This window comes from Chionomys nivalis, chromosome 5 (assembly GCF_950005125.1).
Source record: "Chionomys nivalis chromosome 5, mChiNiv1.1, whole genome shotgun sequence".
Lineage (NCBI taxonomy): Eukaryota > Metazoa > Chordata > Mammalia > Rodentia > Cricetidae > Chionomys > Chionomys nivalis.
Genome location: NC_080090.1, coordinates 62067000 through 62087534, shown reverse-complemented (window position 1 = coordinate 62087534; position 20535 = coordinate 62067000). Strand labels below are relative to the sequence as shown.

The window sequence follows — 20535 nt, the reverse complement described above, 5'->3', positions numbered from 1 at the left end:
TTAAATCAGAAAGAACCTAGATATAGTGCTAAGATCTTTAGTTCCAAATCAGAGACCTACGTCTAGTCATTTTTTTCTTGCGCAATTCACTGAGTTCTTTCATCTTGGATTGAAGACAGAAGTCTTTACTGTTCCATCTAATGCTCATATTCTTATCTAAAAGACTATTCTCTTAGTCTATGTTTTAAGGTATAAATAAATAGGTTAATGAAATTATTTTTATAACTGGTTCAATGATAGCAATTTTTATTTGATTCCAAATCAGAGAGCAGACTTGAACATCACCAGAGATCAAACCTGTAGCTGAAGTTTGCTGAGGAATTAACAAGCAACTGCACAGTGCTGGTTGTGCCAGTCTTGGGTACTACCTGCAGCTCCTCCCCTTACCACTTCACCTCCATCCTGAGGTTCAGGCAAGTGACTCGGCTTCTGTTCTGAAGAATTCTCATCTGTTTCCATTTTTTTCTGAATAGTGCCCATAGACTTTTCCCTATAATCTCCCCCCAAATCATGGCACTATAATAAATATAAACAGTAGAAATGTCTACAGAATGATACAAACACACACCCAGGCCCCATGGTACAATCTTGACTATGCAGTAGGCTAAAACAGGAGGATAGCTCCAGCCCAGGCTGCAGAATGAAGCTCTCTCTCAAACGCATATAAAAATAAAAAAAAAAGTTTATTGCTCAGTGGTAGAGTGCCTGCCAAGCATGTGTTAGGCCCTGGGTTCAGTCCCCCGTATTGAGAAAAGACAAAACAGCAAGGGAAGTTTCGAAAGGGGAGTTGAAAGAATCATTGCAACCAGTTTTCTTAATTTACCGAGAAGGAAAGAGAGTTAGCAAGAAGAAACAACTTCTTCGAAAGCATAAATATTAGAGAATAAAAAAGAAGCCCAAGACATTGGGAAAACAATGAGTTCTGTGTCTTCTGTGGATGCTGAGAGATGAGAGCAGAGCGGTAGATAAGGGGGAAATCGAGACTAACTCCTGCACTAATAAAAATGTGGCAAAGTTGGCATGCTTTTAAAGTATTCCGGATATAAAAATGATGAAGTAACTAGTCAGAAACAAAGCAACGCGTTCCGCAACTTGGGAATTAGTGTGGGTTCATTCACCCCCATAATTTACAAGGCTTGGTTTCAAGGAATTCTAAGGTTCTTTAGCACGACCAAATACCAGCCACACCATGGCCTTGTTCACGAGCTGGAGCAGGTGAAGCACTTGCCCCACTGCACAGGGATTAGATGGGCTCAGATCACAGAGAAAAGGGAAGACTACAGGAGCTATTCAGCAACAATGAGTGGATGTACTTAATTTGCATTAAAAACAAACAGATCCTTTGGGGAAAGTGCCTAGACTTATATGGGCTCCCTTCTATTTCTCTGATTTCAGGACAGATGTCTCTTCTTCCTCTGTAGAAAAGGCAGCTGGTCAGTGAACGAGGTCCTCAACACAGGCAGTCAGTCCCAGGTGAAATAAGGACTAGCTGATTTTTTGGCCCAACCATTATGAAGTTTGGCTGGAGCCCTTCCTGGCACTGCTGAAGTTTACAATGTTCACTTCAATGGCCTCCTGACTGCCAAACCTCTTCACTGCCCAGCAATCCCTGTGGCCAACAGTGAATCATCAGAGACACGCAGGGACCTGCTCACCTCTCTGAATTAGAGGCACGCTGACTCAACCAGCTGAAATAACTGTTCAGAATAGAGTGGAAGGCGGAAACACATTGAGGCAGAAAGTAAGAAGAAATATTGTAATTCTTGGGATGAAAGTCGAATTGTTATAGTTTCAGGGAAAAAGTACTTAGAGATAATAATTTATTCAGTGACTTTCCTTACCATTGACTCTGATCTCAATGTTTGTGTTCCTCCAAAACTCCTATGTTGAAATGTCACCCTAGTGTCATAGCAAGAAGAAATGGGGGTTCTTGGAAAGTGAGTCACAAGGACTCTGTCTTCCTCTGTGCTCTATCATGAATACAATAGACGGCCTTCTAAATAGGATGCTCATAATCTGCATGTTCCCTCCACACCCGAGGGCAGAGAAGATGCCATATATGAGAAATGTGACCAGACACTAAACATGTCAGCATTTTGATCTTACTCACTCTGGTCTCTAGAATTATGAGCAATAAGTATTTGGTAGCTATTAATTTTTCAAGTCTATTTTATTATTTTTAACAACCCCACTGGACTAAGATACCACTTTCCCTCGTCTTAATTCTCTTCATCTTAAATTGGTATCTCTGGAACTTATGAAAATGCAGGATTCTCTATATATTATACCAATCATACCAACATGCTGGACCAAGTCTTCAGCTGTGTCCAAGCCAACATCCCAAACACTAATGAAATCTTGTCTTTCTATGACTTAAACATCACCTAGATAATAATGATGATGGCAATTGCTTCAACTACCTGAAGGGAAGTAGCTGTTAAGTGAGCTCTGAAAGTAATTACTGGCCTAATCCCACTCGTGTCCACAGAGACAATAGAAGTCACTCTAAGTCTCCTTAGATCACAGTGTTTACATATATACTTTAGAACACTTTATTTAGTATACTGACTGAGTATGTACTTCTGGGAATCAGGGTGTACTCTATGTAAAATCACCTAGTATCCCAGAAGTAATACAAACTGGAGGTTAACTGTAGCTACTTCACCCTCATGGGCTTTGTGGGCACTCCTTCCTCAACTTGAGTGTGAGCCTAATTCCCTGGGCCATCAGTGACAACACTACAAGGGCTTTCTGCTGCTTGCTTGTTCCATCCTGACTCTTTCAACCCCTTCAGTCCTAAGAGAAAAGAAAAACCATGGAGTCCTTTAAGTGTAAGTATAACTGACTAACAAGAACACTATGAAGGCGTTGTCAAGTGATGATAAACACGAATAAAGCTCGCGCTGAACACGCCTAACAATTTGTAGAAAGGGGCTCTTAATTATTATCCTTTAAGAGGCTGCAAAGAGAGGAGTTTCCTGGCGTGGGGAGGTGGTGTGTTTACTAGAGGCAGTTACTACAACAGACAGCCCATTGACCCAGCTCAGCTCCTTGGTAATAGAGCAGGTGCCTCATGGGACTTGCCTAAGCCAAAGGAAAAAAATCATTGCCGTCAACTGGTCCTTTGCAGCCCTTTGAATAGTATTTTAATCTTTACTCCAAAATAAATTCACTTGTCAAGAACAAGAAATAACTGGATTGTGTCTCGTTTTTTTTCAGGTTGTTTTTAATACAAGACTCAGTGTGGTAAATTACTTGCAAGACTGATGTTTGACTGTGGAGTGCATGTTACAGCTAAGAGAAGTGGCAGCCATTCTAGACATCGGGTTAAGAAGGCGGGGTGGAAACAGGAATGCCTCAGAACATCAGCTTTGGCCATTAGGCAGGATGTCTTTGTGTCCATCAATGTGCCCAAGGCCTCATCTTGGATCCTTAATGAACCTACCATCTCTCTTGATGTTTGGTTTGCCTCCATCCATTGTGATACAAGCTTGTTAAGTTTTTTTTTTTTTTAAAAAAAAAATAATAAAATAGCTTCTCAGTCAGGATATTTTGCAAGACCTCAAATAGCTTTCAATCAAAAATTACCAGATGGACTTAACATGAGAGCATAGATTGGGCTGCTAGCATTTCTATGAAGCAACACTTCTCGCTGTTGCAAAGAGCCTCCGAATGCCCTCATCCTCCAGCAGCTCCTCTTTCCTGTCAGCCACCTGCCTCCTTCCAGCTGCGGCTCCTCTGTGGAATCTCTCTACCTTGTCATTGCTGGTGTTTCCCTATCTGGAGGCTACGGCGCCTCTGCCGTAGAGCACATAAAGATGCTATTTTGAGTTTAGTAGGAAAACACAGAGGATAAATCAGGTTAACGGCTATCGTAAGACAATGTATGTGAAGTCTATTCGTAGCCAGTCTTTTCTAAGAATGTTGGCTTACGGAGTAAACTTCTGTAAATTGAATCTCCCTTCCAGTGTCCTCCCACTGACTTCTGTTGCCTAAAGAGGCTTGACAAGGCTGACATTAGCTTGAATTCTCAAAGATGAATTGGGTAAATCCATTCCCAAGAGTAACTTCCTATCAAAAGTAGCATTCTCATAAATATGACAGTAAAAATCTTCTAGGAACATATGCTAAGCCCACCCTTAGCAGGAATCATTTCTTTGAGTAGACGAGCCTGCTGTATAACCTGATACATATCAGATAAAATGGCTCCTCTATGGAAATAGTCATTAAGTCTCAGTACCCACTCTCTCTGTTGGGATCAACAGATTCCACTATTTTAAAAAATGCTTTGTCAACCCATCTTCTTGTGCTCAGTTACATATCATACTGGCCAAAATTGACTGGATCAGGGTGGGTATGTGCTTTCTGTACCCACTGCAAGGAGATGCTGTTTGATCCCCAAGCCAGCTATTCCTTCCTGGGCCACATCTATGGCGACGAGAGTCACCCATTTGGGCTTTCCCAGGACTCTTGTTACCCAGGTTGACAGGCAGTTCTGTGTTGTATTCTTATTCTGAGTCAGTCTTCATATGTTCTTCTAATGGTCCTGCTTTTTTTCTCCTTCTCCAGAATCATACACTCCACTAAAAAAAATTATAGTATGTAAAATTGGTACACTACAGAAACAGAACGACACATGGGGCAAGGTGATGCTAAGAAAGCCACTGTTCACAACTTTTCCGAGTCTCCCAAATAGCTTTGAGATGAGAGAGCTAAGAAGAAACACATATAAAACTGAGACACTAAAGCAGAGAGTTGTATCTAGGGGTTTAGCCTCAGGTCTAATTCCTTGAGTGGTTAGGTTCTGTGAGAAGCCAGCAAAAGTCTACTGAGCTAGCTCTGGGTCTTAGATAGCTTCCGAATTGACAAAAGAAAATGAAAAGGGCAAAGAAGATGTGCTGCAAGGTCCACCTATGAGAGCTTTTCATCTCAATCCAAGTAGGCTACTTGATTTTCCGGGGCTCCCCTAGAAATTGTAGAATTTAGCCCTCAACAGTTTCTAGCGGCTGCTTTCGGAATCCCTCTCTTTTACAGCAGTCTTTCATACTCAGGAAGACTAATAAAGAGGGTAGTGTGGACGAAAGCTTCCTCCCTCAGTTCCTACCTTGTGAGGAGCCCCATGCCTAGCAGCACATGCAAGGAACAGTTGCTTGTTTTTATCAGAATCACCCAGGTGAAGTCTGCCTGCCAGCACTTTAGGAACTGCATCCTCCCCAATCCTTCTGTCCAGTCTCACAGAATGATGTCTGTCATTCCTGAAGTTGAAACCCCTCCCACCTCTCTCCACAGCTGGGCTAGTCTCCTGATTATCAATTCTTCCTGAAAATTCTCCCAGTATAAAAATGTGCCAACTGTTTTTGAGAGGTTAAAGACACAGAGTATCCTTTTGCTGTGTTTACAAGCAGAATACAAACTTGTTTTTGTTTTTTTGGGTTTTTTTGTTTTGTTTTGTTTTTGTTTTTATTTTCGAACAAGGGTTTTGTTGAAAATGCTTCCCAATACACTGGATTGCTTTCTCTGTGTAGCTCCAAGGTACATTTCTGCCCAAGGTGGTTCTCTATGCCAACTATTGCCTTGAGTAGTTCTGTGTTTTCATCTCTTAGGCATGGAAAACAGTGAATTTATCCTATCTTCCACTCTATGTAAGCTTTGAGAAAGTCAGAGCTAACTTAGAGCCTAGGTCTAAGCACCTGACGTGTGTGAATCATTTAGGATCCTGTGTTTACCACTGAGTCACTCCTTTTTAGTCTGTCCTTGTTTTCCCCCAGTTCCCTTCTTTCTACTCATGCTTCTTAGTTTATTTCTTTGGGCTACTAGAACATAAATTCAGGGCCTCATACATGCCAGGCAAGCACTCTATCAGAGCTACATCCCCAGACCTTATGATTCTTATTTTAAAATGTGGCACCATATAAAAATATTTTAAAAGCTGCTTTAAGTTCTACCTGCAATAAAGTGTGATATAACCAATACCTGATGAATAAAAATTTCTTCCAGAGAGCCACTTATTGAGAAATATGCATGCAAAATACATAAGGCTGAAACCATGGAATTCCAAATATACAAGGTAAAACTAAGATGTGCACTAACATGTGTCTTAGAGGGGTCCTTCTGTATTAGTTTAAATTTCACTACTGCCAACTGAAACAATATCATTCACAATATCATTGCCTTAAAGTGCTGTGCTAGCTTCCCAGGAAGATCACTAGTGCAATACCATCTTTAGTCTGCAAGCCTATCATAACAACCTCTGGTCTTGGGCTGCCTAAAAGACGAGTAGGTGACATTATGTATTTTCTGACTAATGATCTATGATGATATAGAAAGTAGCAGAATAGTAGAATTGGGGATGGTGAGGCCTTTCATTGCATTTAAATCTACAAAAAAAAAGTAGATCAAACTATTTGTTGTAATAAGAGCAGCGGGGCTGCGTCCCGGGCACCCGGCCGCCCGCATAGCTAGCTTATGCCCCAAAATTATTACACCGGAATTGTATTCTTTTAATCACTGCCTGGCCCATTAATTCCAGTCTCTTATTGGCTAGCTCTTACATATTGATCTAACCCATTTCTAATATTCTGTGTAGTACCACGAGCTGGCTTACCAGGAATGATCTTAACCTGCGTCTGTCTGGAGTGGGAGAATCATGGCGACTCCCTGACTCAGCTTCTTTCTCCCAGCATTCTGTTCTGTTTACTCCACCCACCTAAGGGTTGGCCTATCAAATGGACCAAAGCAGTTTCTTTGTTAATTAACCAATGAAAGCAACAGATTAGAAAGAGATCACTCCCACATCAACTATTGAACAGAATGATTAGATATAATTACAAAACACATTTAAGTAAACATTCCAGATTGCACTCGGAGTCAGATTGAGCAGTTGTCCTAATGTTACACTATGAAGGCCACATAGTGTTGTCCCGGTTTCATAGTTGATGGTTAGACCACTGGATGTACATCAGTTATTATGATTCTATCTTTTGGCTACACTGCATGCCTTTGCTAACTTTTGCTCTCCCCTGTGCTCCTCCTTAAACTCTCTTTGCTGATCTCTACTTGTCGTTCAAGAGCAACACAAATCTCATCTCACTTCAAGGTGACTCTTTCCAGTTGGGAAGCATTGATCATTGAATGATTCTTAGAATGAATAATGTGATGACCAAGTTTAGAGTCAAATTGGGATTGAAGAGAGATGGGAAGCAAAAAGGCATCAAAAATTACCATAGAAATTAAGACCTAGGAACCTTGGGTGATCAGAGGGAGCCCCTGGCGTTATTCTACTCAGATCTGAAGTTGTATGCATTTATGTCTGTCCCATAGAAACAGGAAAGGGTCATAGCTGTAGTGACTGCTCTAATGTCTAAATCATAGTAGGCATTCCGTAATGTTTGTCATAAACTGAATGAATTAATGGAAGATAGATGGGTTTAAAGAAGTGAAAGGGGGGCCATTGTGACTCTTTTTAAAATCCCTTTTATACTGGCTCCCCAAACTAGAAAGAAGGACATTAAGCTCCATAGTTGAAGGAGATCAGGGTCATTTTAGCATCTTGATTATCACCATTCTCCCTCAAGCCTTGGATATGTTTCAGGGTGTTGATGTTCCTCATAAAACCTGCTGCCCAAAAATGGGTACAGACTCCAGACAGACCCTGACCAGGAGATGCCTAGAGGGAGCATTTCTTCCAGTAATCTGGATAATCTGCCCTTAACAGAGCCTAGGACTGTTGGCGTATTTTTAGTGCCACATCGTCCTTTTACATGCGGACGGCTATTTTCACATCCATTGCTACATAGATCTTGACTGTCTTGACTTAGATATTTTTATAGCCCAAGCTCTTAAGTTCATCATGTACATCTCCATGATTCTGTGTTGAGCCCATTTGATTGGTTTAGAGTAATTCTGAATCCCTCTCCTTGCCTTCATTCTCATTGCCCTGACCTCCACCCCTTACCACACTTGGCAATATTCATGTGGAAACTCTTACTTGTGCCAAGTACACCGCACACACAGGCTTTTCTGAATAGTAACATTTTTATAACCATGGTGGAAAGAAGATACTCATTGTGCTTGGCTTTTCACTTTAGCATTCAGCCTTTGAGGAGAGAGCTAGGGCACAGATACTCCCATGGCTGGGGGTGAGCAAGGTACTCTGACTTCTGCTTTATAATAAATGTCTAATACCCCGTAAGGCACAATCCCTGGCAGATTCCACACTGTAAAGGATAGCTTCTTTATATTTATTTTTCAGTTACCCAGTTGATGTCTCTTTGAGGATATATCTCTCTCTCCAACCTCACCATGCAATGTTTCTCCAAACATTTTTCATAAGTGAAATAATCGCAATTTATGGAACATCCTTAACAGGCATTTTCTTACTTGAATTTCACAATATTACTTTGCATGAGACAGGACAGTTAAGTACTTCTTTCTACACCCTCCTCTAATATTCTACTGCTTTAAGGGACTATCACTCAAACTCTATCAGTGGTCCCCCATCTACTGGAGGAAGACAGCTACAATCTACTCTGTGTTCCCATCAGCACTACTTGGCCTCTCTCTACCAATGAATTCTATTCCAGTCCTACAAGATTCTTCCTTCTCCCTTTGCCTGGAATAACTCTCAGAGACTCTAGCTTGCAGCCTGGCTTGTTTTGAGCATTTGCTATATCGGTGTCTTTTCAGTAGGGCGCCCCACAGACACCCTCCATGTTTCTTCCACAGCAAGCGTTCTCTGTCTCCCTTGTTCTCCTAAATATCTTGCCCCAGGTCTGAACATATACACATACCATGTACACAATTGTTTATTTGCTGACTGTTTCTCCTCATACTAGACTAGAGGCTCTGAGAAGGAAGAGGACTCATTATCCATGATTTTTAGAAAACCCACCATTCCCAACCAGGAGGAGGTACTCAACAAAGATTTGTTGGACATAAATTAATAGGAAAGCAGTTGATCAGACAATCATGTGTCCAGATGAGAGTGACAACTGGAGCCAAATATTTTCATGTCTGATTTTCCAGTTCTTTTTGTTGTGACACAATAGTTTTCCTAGACATTTTCAACCTGTCACACTTCCTGCCCAGAAGCTAACTAACACACCTTAATGACTTCAGCCCCACCAGTCTACCACATTCAGCCTACATACCACCCTGGGTATATTTCCTGAACAGGCACTCAAATAACCAGTGACTTGAGATGTCCCTTTCAGGTTTAAAAATGGGGGTACGGGCATTTGAAAACCCAAAGCCTTAGTATTAGCTTCTTTGAAAAAAGCCACAACTAGTCAATAATAGCAAAACCAAATTAAAATTTAAATGTCTTGTCAAGATGGAAGGAAATTAAAGGGAATGTCCAAGACATAAAGTAAAATAGAATGTAATAAATACATAAAGAAAAATCAAAGAAGGAAGGAAGGAAGGAAGGAAGGAAGGAAGGAAGGAAGGAAAGAAAGAAAGAAAGAAAGAAAGAAAGAAAGAAAGAAAGAAAGAAAGAAAGAAAAGCCTATTGACTTCCTGGAGGGACCTGGAATTTCAAGTACCCACAAAGTTCAATTTGATAACAATATAGGACTCTTGGATACAACACAAAATAAAATGTAGGGTTTATCAAAGTAAGACATTTGATAAGAGAGACTCACATAAAAGCCAGAACTCCAAAAGACTACATTTTCAATATAGTCCCTAAAAATTAAAAAGTCCTTCTTTAATAAGGGACTCAAAACAAATTTTATGTCTCTTGGTTGTGAGCCAATAAACAAAGATAAAATACCCCCTGAAAATTTGAATCTACAAACTAATCCTCTGAGATTTTCATGTCAATTCTAATACCCTGCAGCCTTTCAAAAGTATAGTCTGTGTTAATATATTTTAAAATGGTTTTATATTGCCATGTCCATAATACATCTGCCAAAGGTAAATGGGTATATCTACAATGTAAGAAAATGGGTTTAGAATAAAAATAATCTCAAGGCAGTGTGAAGAAACAAAATCCATGAAGAAGAGTAAGCAGTAACAACAAGAACCCAATCAGATTGTATAAAAATTAAAAGAAAGAGGTGTGATGTTTTAACTGGATCTTTTGAGATAAGATATAGATTCATATATAAGCGATATTACAGAGCAATCCTGCATATACTTTATCCATGTTCCATTGATAATAGCATCTTGACAAACCATAAAGTAATATCTCAACCAAAGGGCCTGAATTCCATCCCTAGAACCCACTCATGTAAGGGTAAAAGGGGAGAAACTCCTCCACAAAGTTATCCTCTGACCTCCTCTTGGATGCTTTGACATACACACCCATATATCTCTGGTACACACACACACACACACACAGAGAGAGAGAGAGAGAGAGAGAGAGAGAGAGAGAGAGAGAGAGAAACAAATAATATTTATAAGATAGCAAGTTAGCCAAGCCTGAAGGAAGGAACAAATAGACAATATACCCAACAACATTTACTCAAATCTCATGAAGAAAGGCAAAGACACAGAAACATTATCCGGATATAGAGACTGGATATGAGGATACATGCCCATAATCCAGGAAGACATAAGAAGTTGTAAACTGGAAGCTAGCCTGAGCCACATAATGAGACTTTGTCTAAAAATCAAAAGGAAGACCTAGAGAGAGAGAAACAGAGAGATTGTGGGTAAGAGCTGGAGGAAGGGAGGGTGAGTAGAGTAACTGATATTTAATAGTAGGTCCAGGAAAATGAGGAGGATGTATTTGAATAACTATGGTTCACAACCTCCCTGAGCTGATGACGGCATGAGTGCTCAGATTTGATGACAGCAAACCTCAAGTAGAATTTAAAAAAGTAAAGATCACAACAAACATGTAAAATTATAGTGTATCAAAGAGACAAATTTTCTCAAAACACAGCTGAAGAGAAAAAGCAGAATAAACACAAATCAATAACAATTAGTCAATTTGTAAGATCACTAGGAGTTGGAAAGGGATACCTTAATAAGAGTAAACACTCAATCTGAGCGTTTACACCTAACAAAGTTATCTTTGAAAAAGTTTGATAAAGATGCTTTGTGGAAGCAATAGTCTTAAGACTAGAAAACAATTAACAAAAGAAATTTTTAATGATATTTTCTAGATATAAGAAAACTGATCTCACGACATGAAGATGGCTCAAAGGGGAGAGGTGCTTGTGGCCTGAGCCTGATGACCTGAGCTGAGAATCAGCTCCACCAAGTTGTCCTCTGGCCTCCACATGTGTATGTGCCATAGCATGTGTGCATACATAGTGCACACACACACAGTTAAAATAGAATAATATTTTAAAATGTTTTCTCTAAAGGAAAATCTATAACTCAAGTTAGATGGTAACTACTGAAACTAATGCATAATAAAACAGAGGTCTCTTTCTCTATATGTTTTCTATGGCACTACACTGTGTCTTGTGCAACTCCCTAAGCCAAACTTCTAACAACTGTTAGGTCTAACTTTTTCACTTTTTGCCTTTCTCTCTCTTGTCTGTGAAACTGCCCTTCCCAACATCTCTTTTCACAGTGACCTTATCATTTTTATATGTGACAATATGTACCTTGACTTACATCTTAGCCTTTCCATAATATCTCCTATATTCTACTCTTCATGTCTTATAGAACTCACTTCCTTCATAAAGTCCTTCTGTTGTGATTCCATTCCCTTTCCTTCATTTCCTCATATACATCCCGTGTAAGGATTATATAATTAAAATTAATGCATACTCATTATTTCTAGCTGTTAGGGACATGACACCCCCTCCATTATAGCATTGTCTCTGAAGTCAGTTGGGTTCCTGTTCTGTCGCTTCATGATGGTCGTTGCTTCACTGTTTAAATCTCATTCTTACATAGAAAACATGGGAAATTTAAATATTCAATTCTTAAATGCTGCTGTCATCATTAAATACAATAATCATTATAAAATGTAGTTCTGTTCCAACAATAAAATTAATGATTTTGCATTCTAAATAATGGGGTCCTGAGAACACAACTGTTATGCATGTTCTATGGTTATCACAGACAACCAGGAAAACCTAAGCAAAAATAAAATAAAATAAAAATGACTATGCTTGTCTAAAATAAAAGATAATAAAACAGCCGACTTTACCCAGAATGTTGAATCAGTTGGTAGAAGACTATAGTCCTGGAGCCCCTAAGCAGCCTTCCCAACTATTTGTCTTTTGGTCACAGTTGATAGAAACAAAGGCTGACAGAAATCTGTGACTTTGGCCTCACACACAAAAATGAGTTGGGTCAATTCTCACTTACTGTCTGAAGAATTTGAACCAAAATATTTCGAAAAATTGAAGCAATTAGTAGTAGGAAATGAATCTAAAAGAAAAGACCCAAATAGATAAAACAGGAGCCACAGCAAACTGAAGAAACGTTTATAAAGCTGTAGGGAGCAGAAACTATGGTGGTCTAGTGGATTGTTAACAAGACACAAGTGTCAAGAGTGGTGAGCTGTCCGAACAAAATGCTACTGCTGCAAGTCATAACATCTCAGAACCTGTATTCCTCACCAAAATCTTCATGAATTCTATGCAATTGCACAATAAGTCTAGTGCCTTTGGTTCAGTATATCACTGATGATTAATCACAAAAGCCTAAGACTTTTAAAAACAGTCTTGACTAATCTGTGACATCATTTCTAAGAGGTTCTATTCAGAACAGTTCTATGTATGCTGAGTGCCTTGTATCTCCTATCGAAATCTGTTCTCACTCGCCATCCCCTCCAAAGAAAATTCGTCTGATTTCCTGGTGCTGTAGCTGACTATTATTTCTCTTTTGGCTAAAATGTATGTCTCAAGCTTTCAGCATACTAGGACTCCAGTTAACCAAATAATGAGTTGGTTAACAAAATGGCTTTAAGCCATTCTCTCCACAAGTACCTTTTAAGTTATTTTGCTTGCCCCTAAATGTGGCAATTCTACCTGTGATGAGATAAATAGAAAAGGTTAATAAAATTAATAAAGCTGTCATCAACACCGAGTAATATTTGTTGCCTTTGAATCTCTACTCCACTGTCATTTACCCCATATAGGCTTTTCATTTATGTGTGTGTGTGTGTGTGTGTGTGTATGTGTGTATGCTGGTTTTATATATATATATATGTGTGTGTGTGTGTGTGTCTGTGTGTATACATATGATATGTTACATGTATATATGTGACATATATTTTATATATAATCACTTCATTTTTACTATACTAACCAAGTAATTTTTTGTTCCAAGAACTATGAACAAAGAATCAAAAGTCTTGTGTAAGAGACAGGCAACATGGGATAATTATAGTATACTATGATGAATATATAGTAGGACAAACATTTATAGTAAATATTTTAGATATTGTGGGCCATCTGGTCTCTTTGTAACTATACAAGTCTACCACATGAAAGCAGCCCATAGATAATATACAAACAAGCGGGTATGGCTGTGTTCCAATAAAACTTTGTTTATGTAATCATAGTTGGCCAAATTTAGTTCACTGATCACAGTTTGCCAACCACTGTACTAGAGTAAGAACATGACTTTCCAACAATTATTTATTGAATATTTAGTTTCTTCTTTTTTTGTTCTAGGTTCTAGGGTACAATAGTAACCAACCATGTGAAAAGTCCTTCATCATGGAATTTGCTTTCCACTGGAGAAGATCGACATTAAGGAAAATGAACCAAGTAACAGGCTAGTGATAAATTCTAAAAAGAAAACTCCAACAGGAACAAAACAAGGAAAACTCAGGGGAGTATGTGAAGTTTTATATGGAGCCACCAAAGAAGACCTCATCCGAAGGTGACATTGAAAAATCACCAGGAAAAGAAAGGGTGAAAGATAACCGCACATAAATCTGGAGGAGAGCATTCCAGAGGAGCGAAAAACAGCAGAAAGCCCCTGCTGAAGGAGTGTAACCAGCAGGTCTAAGGACAGGGAGAAAGGCCATGTTGCTAGGATTTAATTGGGTGGTAGGTACAGAAAGAAGTGAAGCCCCTAATGTGACAGTGTGAGATCAGGGAGGTCCCATAAAGCAGAGTGGCATTGTTCCATAACCTTGACTCCTTGTGAGCTGAGGGGCTACTGTAGAAGGGTCACACAATCTCAATTATGATCTCAGAAATACTCTGCCGTATTAAAAATAGACCTCAGGCCGGGCGGTGGTGGCGCACGCCTTTAATCCCAGCACTTGGGAGGCAGAGGTAGGCGGATCTCTGTGAGTTCGAGACCAGCCTGGTCTACAAGAGCTAGTTCCAGAACAGGCTCCAAAGCCACAGAGAAACCCTATCTCGAAAAACCAAAAATAAATAAATAAATAAATGAATAAATAAATAAATAAATAAATATGAAAATAGACCTCGGGTAGAAGGAAGAACAAGAACAAAAGAACACGGGACCAGTTTGGAAGCCTTTGCAATGACTGAAGGAAAGCACAAACTGGCCAGGAGATGGTAGTCAATACTGAGCAGATGAGAAACAAGTGCAATTAAAAGGTCATATTCCAGGACAAGAAAGCTTCCCAGGAATGAAGATGTGGTACCTTTTAGAAGTCAAGCCTAGGTTAGAATTAGCTATCCAAGTATTGAGCTTGAGAAACCAGGTCCACAACTGTTAGAAGAAGTCCTAGATGACAAGGGAAAGAAAGCGCGCAACTCAAAAATGCAATTGGTCACCAGCTTCCTCCAGGGGGAGGTACTAAGATTAAACAGCCTCAGAAAGAGCCCTGGAGCAAAAGTAACTCTGTGTTCTACCCACTGCCTAATCTGTATCTCTGACATCATGAGAACACGGGTCTGGATTAGGGAAAAACAAGATTTCATATAGACAGACAGACAGACAGACAGACAGACAGACAGACAGATAGACAGATAGACAGATAGACAGATAGACAGATAGACAGATAGACAGATAGACAGATAGACAGATAGACAGATAGATAGATAGATAGATAGATAGATAGATAGATAGATAGATAGATAGATAGATAGATAGATAGACAGAGATATAGAGTCATTAAAGAAAGGTACAGACAAAGTTTCTAGAGAAAAAAACAGAAAGAAGGAAAGCATAAGTATGCAGCTGTCTTTATGCTTACATTCTAGGAAGAGATCTTGAAATGACATCAGATCAGCAGAGAAGAAGAGGCAGCTGGCCAAGGGACCAGAGCTGCACCCCAACTCCTAGGAAAACACCCAACTACCTTGAACGACTTGGATGCGGTTGGAGACTGGGGTCTCTCAACATTTTTCCTAAGAGGAAATATTTGTAACCCAGACAGACCGCATGGCTCAGCCACAAGTCTGTATACTGAGCCAAGAAATAACCACAAAGGGAGAAAAACAGTCTCTCTTCTCACACCTGGAGAGAAAATGTCCTTAGCCAGGTGAAGAGAAAAGCTGGATTTTATTTACTCTAAGACAATTTTTATTGCAACTGTGGAAAATTCTCCTGTAGGGGAATAAACAGGAGAGGTTTCTGTTCTACGTAAATTGCCCAAGCTTATCTTTTTCTCTCTCTAATTCTCCTCATCAGGTGACACTGGCGGAGAAGCTGAGATGTCCCTTTAGTTTGTTCAATTCAAATGCGGTGAAGTGGAAAGACTGAGGGTTTTTTTTTTTTCTGTTCAGTTTTAACGCCCTTCCCTTGGTTTCTTCTCTCCCTGCCCTCTTCTACCCCCTTACACTTATTTTCCCCTGATTTTTTTTTTTTTTTTGGATTCAGGGAACTTTGAATCTTGACTTCAAAAGAAACGTATAATGAAGACTGGCTGATGTTTAACAGACCCATCACTGCAGGAGCCCAGCTCCACCATTCCTTTGGCTCCAAAGTCACAGTGTGTGGGTGAGCAAATCCCAGGGAAGTCCCAGCATACAAGTTGGTGCGGCAGCAGTTTCTCCACCCATGCCCTTTGATATCATGTGCAGTAGCCCTCCTGACCCAAGATGCCCCATTCCCATGGTACAATTCACATACCACATGCGTTTTGCCCTGACCGTGCTGACACCTCTCGGTCCGCATAGTAGCGTTCCATGCACAGTCCTCTGCCCTTAAACAAAACTTAGGGAATGGAGCAGAGAACAGAGTGGGGAGCACAAAAGGTGTTTGCTAGCACAAACTTCAGAACACACATGGCTGGTTTCCCACTACCTGCTCCCTAGAAAAGTCTAACACTAAGTGGCCAAATGCTTGCTTCAACAGGACTCTGCCATTTGATTATACTTAATGATTATTCTCCTCAACAACAGTATTAAGAATCTGAGACACGGAATCAAAAGGGGAAACAAGAACACAGTTCCACAATGGACTGCATACTTAATGCAACTCCTGTGAAAAGGAGCAAATCAGATAGATAGAAAGCAAGTACAGAAGCCGAGAAATGATGTTAGAAAGGAAAATGATAAAAGCAGTGACCAAAGGGAACTGAAAGATTCAAACGGCCAGGGAAACTTGAGTTTACTTTCAGGCACAGGGATGTTCTTTGCTTAACTCCCTAAGTGAATGGTCGGCGATAATTATGATTGAACTGGTGTGGGCGCTCAACCCCTTCTCTCCTGCATCTCTTGAGGACTCTCTAAAGACAATGAGGAAGCAGAAGTGGATATCTGGCTTAGCTTTCCTTAGCCACAGCCAAGTTCCTCTATCTCACTAATTCTGATCCACTGGCTGGGTCATATATCTATAACTCATATCTCCTCTGACCAGTCCCAATCCTTATAAACGCTTTCTCTTTGATAGCCCCATCTGGGCTACAGATGTTTGATGCTGGATTCCATGGACTCTCTCCTCCTCCCAGAGTCTTTGAGAAAGGAACTACTTTGGCCTACATTTCTGACTTCTCAATGGGAGTGGTGGGAAAGTTTAATAGGATTTGGAAAGCAAGAACAATCATCAAACATCAATCACCAATTACCAATGAATGTTGCTCTGTGGTCTATCTATAGATCTGAGCCCATTCTCCCACTACCCACCCCCCAAACTGTGAGTTCCTAAATAGATGGACTCTGTGCCTGATATAATCACTCTTTCAATAAGTGTCTGGCAAAGCCTTTGTTGAAGTTGGATCCTTTAAGAGTCAGAAAATAATGGGACTGTGAGATTGAGCTCTGTGATATAATCGTAATATCAAGAGTGTTGTACATGGCTAATTTAATTCAGAAGTGGCCACTCACTTTACCAACCCCCAAAACCTCATAGAAACCCAGAGATCAGGGTCCCCTATGAATCAAAGTTCTTTCAAATGATCCAATCCATGGCACAGAAAGGCACTATTTATAAGCCTTGTTGTTTTTCATGCTTCAGCCTGTATTTAAATCAAGAGAATTTAGATACAAATTTTAAGTCCTCCAGTAAGTTGCTAGCTCTTTCCTTTAGGGATTCTTTTATTTGTCCTTCTGCCTAGTTTAATGCTTCTGATATTCCATAAGGACACTGTCTCAGTTTTTTCCGCAACAATAAAAAATAATTCAATGTTTTAATAACCAAAATTCAGCACAAAGAGCATAAGATAGAAGATAAAGGAAAACTTCACACATAGATTAAGTATGAGGGGATTGAAAGAGAAAAAAACCCTTACCTGTCACCATGTATTTGGGGCTTCATCTTTCAAAAGGGGAAATTTGGGAACAATTAAACATAAATAGAGATTTTAAATTATGTTCCCTACTGTGAGAACAAGCACTAGACTTTTGAAACAAATCACCAGCATGAAGAAGAGAGACAAGAAATGTTTTAAATCTTATTTTCATAAAACAAAAACAAAACCTTACAACAAAAAAAGGCTGGCTAAAAATGATAGTGCAGATGATAACAGAACACACTACATTTCCATTAGACCCAAGTTTGGTTCCTAGAACCCATATTGGTGGTTCACAACCGCTTCTAACTCCAGCTCCAGGAGATCCAATACCTCTATCCTCCACAGATACCTGCACATATATACACATATTCATACATAGACACACACAGAGAACAACATTTAAAATAATAAACCCAAATCTTTAAACAACTAAAATCTTAAATAAAATAAACATACTAAAGTTAGATTTTTTAAAATTTATCTTGAAAATTTTAAGTTGTCTGAAGAAATAGAAGATAATTGCTTCTCTTTGAGTGAAGATCAAGTGTAGTATATGTTGTGGAATATTATTTTAAGGTGTGTTACATTTGTTTATGCTGTGGAACATTTGTTTAATGATGTGAAGATGTGTTGCATTCTTTTTTGTTGCATTTGTTTAACTCTGTGAAACTGGGTTACTTTGCCTGTCTAAAACACCTGATTGGTCTAATAATGAGCTGAATGACCAATAGCTAAGAGGGAAAAAGGGTAGGCAGGACTGACAGGAGGAGAGAATAAAAAGGAGGAGAGCTCTGAGATGATAAGACCTAGGAAAAAGAAGGAAGGAGAGGAGGATATCAGGGGTCAGCCACCCAGTTACATAGCAAGCCACGGAGTAAGAAGTAAAGAAAGGTATAGAGAAAGGTAAAGACCAGAAGCAAAAGATCGACTGGATAATTTAAGAAAAAACAGCTAGAAACAAGTCAAACTAAGACTGGGCAATTATAAGAAAGAATAAATCATCAGTCTTATTAGAGGGGAAGGACAATTCAGATGTCCTCTCCACTCTTGCTTAGGGTCTTAGCAGGGGTCATCCTTGAGGATTCCTGGGAATTCCCTAGTGCCAGGTCTCTCGCTAGCCCCATAATGGCTCCCTCAATCAAGATATCTCTTTTCTCGCTTTCCCTCTCTGTCCTTCCTCATCTCGGTCAACTCATTCCTTCACATTCTCCTTCCCTCTTCCCTTCTCCCCACCCTTCCCTTTCTGCTATCCTTTCTACCCGCCCCCATGCTCCCAATTTTCCTCTGGAGATCTTGTCTATTTCCCCTTCACACACAGAAGCTTCATCCAGCAACTAATGGAAGCAGATGCAGAGATCCGCAGCTACAACTGGGCTGAGATCCCAGAGTCCAGTCGAACAACAGGAGGAGCGATAAGATGAGCAAAGGGGTCAAGACCATGATGAGGATACCCACAGAAACAGCTGACCTGAGCTAGTGAGAGCTTGCTGACTCCGGACTGACAGCAGGAAACCTGCATAGGACCAAACTAGGCCCTCTGGATGTTACAGTTGTGTCACATGCACACACAGTGTGAATTAAATATTTTTAACAATCAAGAATGTTCAAATATTCAAAACTTGGAGTATTGCTTCGTGGCAGGCTGGTGCTTAGCGTAATCAAGGCACTGGATTTAATGTTTCTAATAGTATAAACAATCTCCTTTAGTTATACAAGGCAAATATTGTATGTGGGCATCATAGGTCTGGATAATAAAAGGAATGAGATGTATTTCCATAGCAACTCTGAGACCATGGGGAAATAAGTTATTAAGACCCAGATATGGGTAATGCAGCCAAAATTCATAGAGCTAAAGGGCCATTCTGAAGATAAAGTTGCCCAGACACCCTGAAAGACTGTTAACTGGGACTTCGATGAGGGCTCCTGGTATGGTTGGAATCTGGTCTGTTGTCTGCCAAAGTCTCCTACGGTAAAGCACTAGTTGCTAACTGATAGAATTTTTGGAAGTGATGGATCATGAGAGGAGAGCCCTGAGCTCAAGAATGGATTGATCGACTAATAGACGCCTCATTTACTGTCTTTATTGGGAGGTCATAGAGACTTCAAAGGCAGGGTTTACTGAGGGGCGAGTCACCAGCACATACTGTTAAAGTGCCCATCTTGTCTCCTAGCACCGCTCAGACTTTCTCTGCTTCCTGGCTTTCATGAAGTAACAGCTTTCCTCTGCTGTGTAGAGGTCTCACCGTAGGTCCTCATACATGAACTGAAACTTCTGAGACTATGAGTTAAAAGAAAAAAAAGTATGATTCCTCTTTTAAATCACTTCCCTCAAGTATTTGTCACAGCAACGAAGAGTCTGACCAACAAGTCCTTCAAAGGTCAGGGTAGTGCTACAGGAAGTGACAGCAGAGGTAGGAAGTCAAGTCTAGTGGAAGGTCCTCAAATCGCCAGGAATGTGCTCTTAGTGGGGACTGCAGGACCCTGGCCTCTTCCTCCTCTTCTCTTGCTTCCTGAAGCATGAAGCAAACAGTTTGCTCCTGCCACCGAGGGCTGCTTTTTCCACCAGGCCTACCCAGACTGGGACTGGTGCATCCAGATGATGAGGCCTAATAAGCTCACTTCAAATACATCATTTTACTGACAAAAAATTGACTAACTCACCAACTTGCTAGCTCAAGACAGTGGCTTTTTCACGGAACTAGGAGACTGAGAAATACTTCCCTTTCTCTCTGAGGAATCCCACGTTTCTTCTTGGGGATCCTTTGGGCTCCTCTGGTAGAAGTTCTCCAGCTCCTCAGTGCCTCCTCTGCCCTGTGCAAGTTTCGTGGGAGTTTGGCTCCACTCCACAGACCTTGAGCTCTGTGAGAGCTATACCTGATGAGGCATTTCCAAATCCTCAACTACCTCACACACCTAGCGCTTCCACGAAACCCAGTAAAGCCTAGGAGGGAAGAACATTTTAT

The 20535-nt window shown here is 40.2% G+C and overlaps 1 protein-coding gene across 1 annotated transcript in view; it reads right to left on the bottom strand.

The window, feature by feature from the left end:
* Pappa2 (pappalysin 2) overlaps positions 1–20535 on the bottom strand; it is a 230250-nt gene that overhangs the window by 187097 nt on the left and 22618 nt on the right. The gene's annotated exons all lie outside the window — the stretch shown is intronic.